Source organism: Nannospalax galili, unplaced genomic scaffold, assembly GCF_000622305.1.
Source record: "Nannospalax galili isolate Female #2095 unplaced genomic scaffold, S.galili_v1.0 scaffold1508, whole genome shotgun sequence".
Taxonomy (NCBI): domain Eukaryota; kingdom Metazoa; phylum Chordata; class Mammalia; order Rodentia; family Spalacidae; genus Nannospalax; species Nannospalax galili.
Window position 1 is genome coordinate 111956 of NW_008358858.1, and position 6733 is coordinate 118688.

The window sequence follows — 6733 nt, forward strand, 5'->3', positions numbered from 1 at the left end:
TTCTTTCCTTGTTGATTCTGTCAGGTGTCAGGTATTCTGTCACAACAATAAGAAAAGTAACTAGTATAATGACTAACTTAAACCTACCTTTGGGCGGCTTTCCTTCCTTCTTTGTTTAACTCTTTCTAGTTTGTATTCTCATTCCTCAAGATCACTTCCCCAAATAAATTGCCTGCGTGCAAACCTTAATTTTTAAGTTCTACTTTTTAGGGAAACTTAGGCCAAGACCAGAAGTGACTCTATAAAGAAGGAATCATGACCGTTATCCCTTCTTTATCATTGGATCAAGGACTCTTGGCTCATGTTAAGTGTTATGCTAATTACTGGGTTATAGCAATTTTGTAATCCCTGAGATTTTCACCAGTGATGGACTGGGACAAGATGCAGGTGACTGCAGCAGGATTTTCTTCTGTCATAGTGGTGGCATTTGAATGGATGAGAACAATATGTATTGTATGAGTGTTGTGTCTTTGGTTACTTTAAATTTTTACTTATGTATCTATATTTTATGTGTATCAGTGTTTTACCTGCATGTATGTAAGCAATATGCAGCTATTATTTCTCCCATTTATCCCCTAAAGGAGCCTGTGTCATTACCAGAATGATAGTATAGAGGGGAGAAGGAAATGACTGGGTATTATGAGGACTATTGGATATAGGGGATCAAAACCCCATCATGAATTCCCAGTGATAGAAGAAGCTTAGGTGATTAATAGAATGCTATCCCAGGTTCATCTGGCAGTAAGTCCAGTATGTCTAAAGCTCCATCTTGTTTGTCAGCCCATTCCCCAATTGCATAATTGGGATGTATGTATTTCACTGTCGGCAGAATCTTATATTGGATGATTGATCTATGGAGTGAGAGCTATTATGGAAGGTGAGACAAAATGGAAGTTATTGAAACCGCCCTCCTCGAGAGAGATAGTAAACCAAAGCAATACCATGTCCCCAAGAACTATAGCTATAGGCAAAGGAATGCATAGGTGACCACTTCTGTATATCCTCATCTACTTAGCCCGTTTAACCCTTGTCAAAGCCATGGATAAAGCCAGGTGGTGAATGGGGCTACCTAGTTGCAGGTTTACCAGATGTTGCATCTTCATGTCCAGTATTTTTACTTATTTATTTACTCATTTATTTATTTGTTGCAGTATTAGGGATGAAACTCATGGTCTTGCACATGCTAGGCAAGTACTCTATCACTGGGCTATACCCTTAGTCCTGCATCTTTACTGGAATAAATTAATACAGTCTCTGGCACTTGATGTGTAAATTACTGATATCGTTTAGTAAGGAAAAAAAAAAAGGCGGAGGGGAGGCTTCCTGGGCTGGAGATATGGTTCAGTTGTTAAAGTACTCACCTTGCAAGCATGAACACCTATGTTTCAATCCATGTAAAAACTGGTATGGTAGAGTGTGCCTGTAATCCCAGTGTGTGCCGAAGTGGGGAGAGAGATGGGACAGAAGATTCCCTGGAGCTCAATGGACAGTTAATCTAGCTGAAATGGTGAACTCTAGGTTCAGTGAATGACCCTGTCTCAAAAAACTAAAATGGAGGGGCTGGCAAGATGGTTCAGTGGGTAAAGGTGCTTGCTACCAATCCTAAGAACCCGAGTTTAATTCCCATCCACATGGTAGAAGGAGAGAAAAAAATCCAAAAAGTTGTCCTAACATACACATAGACACAAAATAAATAAATGTAAAAAATGTAGGTGGAGTGCCATTGAGGAAGACACTCAGACATTGATCTCTGGCCTCTCTACACACATGTGAACACACATTCATACACACGCACGCATGCATGCACACACACAAGTGCTTTCTTCTTCCATGCCAGCAAGAATCTAGCCACTGTCTTGCAACGGAAGAGTTCACTCTTCCTCCTGCTACCACACAGCCCACAGGGACCTTGGCCACCTCATTCCTCTGTGGAAATAGAGCATCACTCTGAGCATCTGAATTAATGACATCAGGTTCATTTGGGGGAGCAGGAACTGGTGAGAGCATTGGATGCCCTCATAAAAAATGTGTGTCAGCCAGGCGTGGTGGCGCATGCCTGTAGTCCCAGCACTTGGGAGGCAGAGGCAGGCAGATCTCTGTGAGTTCAAGGCCAGCCTGGTCTACATAGTGAGTTCCAGGATAGCTGGGGCTACAGGGAAACCCTGTCTCAAAAAGACGACAAAAAAAAAAATGTGTATCAAAGGGTAGGAAATAAGTGTCATGAGGATTTATGGGTGGAAGTCGATAAGGTTGCCGACAAGCTCTGAAGGCTTACAGCAATCTTCACAGAGGTTATGAAGCTTTCTGTGAGGTCCAGATGCTAGGAGTAATCTACCCATAAAAGACAATAAACTTTAAAGGGCAAAGGTTTTATAAGGGTAGTCTACAACTGGTGTGTGTGTGTGTGTGTGTGTGTGTGTGTGTTCACTGAGTATCTTAACATTTCTAGCAATATGACCATATTACAGCAGTAGCCAAGCCACAAATGAGTGGCAGGCCATGGAAAGAACCTTAGAAATGTAGCTTTGTCCTTATTGTTTAGACAGGAGGTAGGATTTATTGGTGGGTGTGACTGCAGATGGGCCAGTCCTTAAGGAATACAAGACCTGCCATTTGTCCAGGAAGCCATAGTTGGAACCACATTTGACCTTACAGTCATCTGAAATGAGCTGATTCTCAGCCACCACGTTTTTAAGTTTGTCTATATTAAAAAGTAGTAAAGTCCCTTAGCAAAATGCTAAGGGAAGACATAATCAATGGCCCAACCACAGCTTTAAAAGCCCAATAATCACAACAATGACTGGCACAGCAACCTATATTGGAACAGTAGAGGCACTTTTATCTTGGGAATAATCAACAGCTACCTAATTGAACTTAAAGCCCACTCAATGGGAAGGAACTCATGTGTAGTTCTGTAAAAATAGCCAAATACACATGGCTGGAGAGGTCATAGTTCTTAGAGAAAACTCTAAGGCTGTCATATTCCTAGACAAATATAATTTTTTACAGTATGTTAAGTATAGATTTAAGACAAGTATGCTAGTCACCACTCATCAAAGAAGCTCCTTTTGCAACAGACAAGGACTATTTCAGAATTTCACAACTGGTCACACACAGAGAATAAGTGTCTGTGAGATGCCCAACCCAAGTGACACAACTACAATGGAACCTCTACTGTTACGTCTCATGGAACATAGTGCAACAAGGGGTAAGAGAGAAGTTTAATATATAGCTCAGCTCTCATCAACAAAGCTCCCTCATGCAACAGAGGGCAATGAACTCAAAGGACCACAAATGGCCAAAGTACAGAGAATCAGAGTCTGCAGAGTGTGGGTCTCTGGATAGGACTCTTCCTATATTAAACTTCACTCACCCAGAACTCAGGGACCATTGTGGAAGAGGGTGTGGGAAGATTCTAAGAGCCAGGGGAAGAGGTGCATGACTACATGGAAACAGAGTCCTACAGGTTTCTAGAACCTTGCTCATATAAACCTACAACAATGGTGTCAGTATGCACAAGACCCATGCAAACTCAGGCAGACATAAACCCAGCACAGAACTATGGAAATGGGCATCAGGCTCCAACATTAGCCAAAGAACTGTTGGCAGCTGGTTACTGCCAGGTGAGGGACAGGTGATCTTCTTTAAGGGAGAGTCTCTAAATAGGCTGACTAGACCCCATTAGATGAACTTGCACTGAGGGATGTTTCGGTACACTAACTTGACTCCATAGACCTTAATATATATGGCAGAATGCATGAAATCCAGGGGGGGGCAGGCAGGGGGAGGTGAGGGGTGATGATGGGGGATGGCGTATAGAGATGATTAAGGTGTTTTGTATGAAATACAGAAAATTCAATATAAATATACACAAAAAAGTAGTAAAATTCTACATGTGGCTCCTCTGGAGGTCAGAGACTTGAACTTGACTCTGCCTATGACATTCTACTTGTTCTGTAGGTTAGTGGGATGGAAATAATGACTTGGCCAATGTGGACCCCACCATGTCCTGAAGCTTTGTAGTGCACCCCACATATTTGTTGGGAGCTGTCAGTCCTGGTATTAGCACATCTTGTTGACGATGTAAAAAGGGCAGAGCTACAGTCCAACATGAAAGCCATTGTTGCCACTTTTTACCACGCATTTGGTACAACTACTGGTAGTCTCCAGGGCTCCTCGGGAGAGTTCCTCATATTCATGTGGCCATATAGTGGGATTGCATCACTTTTACTTTCTTCTACCCTAGGTCAAAGATCACAGATCTTGCTGTCAGGGCCACCATGGCAGAAGGGAAAATAGGTATGGCTTGTTCTTGGAATGCTGGTGATACTGGGCAGGGCAGCTGACCATGGCAATACCCTAGAATGTGTGTGTGTGTGTGTGTGTGTGTGTGTGTGTGTGTGCATACACGTGTGTGTGCGCGTATGGAGACCAGAGGACAGCCTTGGCTGTTGATACTCAAATGTTGTCCACCTTGTTTTTTTGAGACAGGGTCCCTTATTAACCTGGAACTTGCCAAGTAGGCTAGACTGGATGGCCAGCATGACCCAGAGATTTCCCTGTCTCCATCTCCCTAGTGCTGGGATTGTAAGCGCAACACCATTCCCAGCTCATGCCAGAATCTTCAGTGGGAGGACTGTCTTCTTGTTGGAACTGCTAGGAAACCAAACAATGTGATTTCCTTACCCATAGACAACAGTAATTGCTATTTCTGGGAGAAACACACAAATGAAGAGGGTGTGACAAACCACAGGAGAGGTACAATTAGGTGTGGATGCTGGCACTCCAGGGTGGAAGAGAATATGAAGATCTGGTGGATCCCATTGAAGCAACAATACCTGAGAATGGGAAAGTAGGGAGAGAGAGCTGGGTCAGATGAAGCAGCACAAAATGGACAGAAAGCCTGGGAGTGTGGGTAATGTAATGATGTGAGAGGACTCTCAGTGGAGAGCACTTGCCTAGCAGGTCCCTGGCACCTCAAAATAAAAATCAAAGGGGAGAAAGGGAAGCACAGGAAAGAGGGGGAGATGCAAAGCTCAAAGAGTAGAAAAAGTTCAGGGTGAGTCTGCAGCATTCCACATGGAGCACAGCAAGGCTGAGTGACATTGAGGTTTTTTTTTTTGGACAGGAGCTCCCTATAGCCCTAGCAGGCCTGGACCTCCGTCTCAGGCTGGTCTCCGTCTCAGAGATGTGTCTCTGCCTCTGCCTCTGCCTCCTGCCTGAGGGGATTAAAAGTGTGTATCACCACACCCGGCTGGAGTGCCACCAGTCTTTAAAAGGCTGATGTCTCTCAAAAAACTTAACACCTTTTCTAGATACAAAAGTGTTTTCAGAAAAGAAAATGACAATATTATCCTAAATATAGTTTTAAAATAAAAAGTTATTTTCTGTTAGAAATATTAGGCTTCTTCACTGTAGACATTTTATAAAATGTAGATTAGCCCAAAGGAAACAATGCCCATAATTCTACCATTCAGGTCTTAATAGATGCCATTACTATTTTGATATTTGCTGCCAAAAGGTCTTGTGTATGTACTCTATTTGAATACAAATAGGATCATGCTGTGTAAGATAACTTTCCCCCAAATGCGTTCTTTTCATCTGTCAGAAGAACAGTAGTATTTCCCTCAAATTACACTTGATTTCTAAAAGGAAGTTGGTGGCAGAAAGTCTTTTCTGGGATTGTTATTCATTTTATTTGAATCTTCAAGAATCTTTTTTTTTGAAAGTGCTGTATTATTCTACCATGAAGCCAGCGGCAGGTCAGGCAAGCCTGGCTTTCCTTTTCCTCTGTAGAGCCCCACAGCCTCCCTCATGTGAAGTTAGCAGCAGCTAGCTACAGCTGACCCACACATTTAATTTATCTTTAGGGGCCTCGTCTTACTCTGGTTTCTGTCGTTGGGCTAAACACCGAAAGCAACTTGAGGAGAAAAGGGTTTATTTCAGCTTACAGGTTACAGCCCATCATCAAGGGAAGCCAGAGCGGGAGCTCAAGCAGGAACCTAGAGGCAGGAGGAGCACTGTCACTGGCTTGCTCCTTCTGTCTTGCTCAGCTTGCTTCTTTATATAGCCAGGCTCCCAGTGGGCTGGGCCCGCCTGCATCAGTTAGACATGGACACAGGCCAACCTGATCAGGGAAATTTTTCTGCTGATGGGCCCTCTTCTAGGTTTATGCCAAATGGACAGCTGAAGTTATGACACACCTTTTTTCTGGAGCAATAAAAAATGTTTTGGGATATCTTCCATGACAATGAAAAGGAAGGACTGCCTGTCTCAGAGAACAAAGGGGCGGCTCGCTGTTCCCACCTCACCTTAGCTGGTATTTCTCAGTGCCCACTTTGGTCCTCTTTCATCAGCTAATGGGAAAAACCACAGTAGCAAAAACGAGTAAGACTCTGAGTCAAGGACAGGCATTTCTGCAGTATGTGGCAGAAACAACAAACCACTTATGTTTCAAATTCGCACAGTGAAAGTAAAAAAGGTTTGTGGAAGAAGCAGAATTGAGGCAGGTCATTCAAGACCTGTGCACCCTGGGACTCAAAGCACCCACATTAACAATAGTCTTCCCAGTAAAATGCTGTGACAGGTTAGCTTTTAAGAAAAGATGACAATGTTTGTTGAGGCACTGTTCACAGTAGCTACGCTATGGAATCAGCCTGGTTGTATAGCCACAGATGAATGGCTAAAGGAAATGTGATGTGTATTTACACAATGGAGCTCTATTAGTGATAAA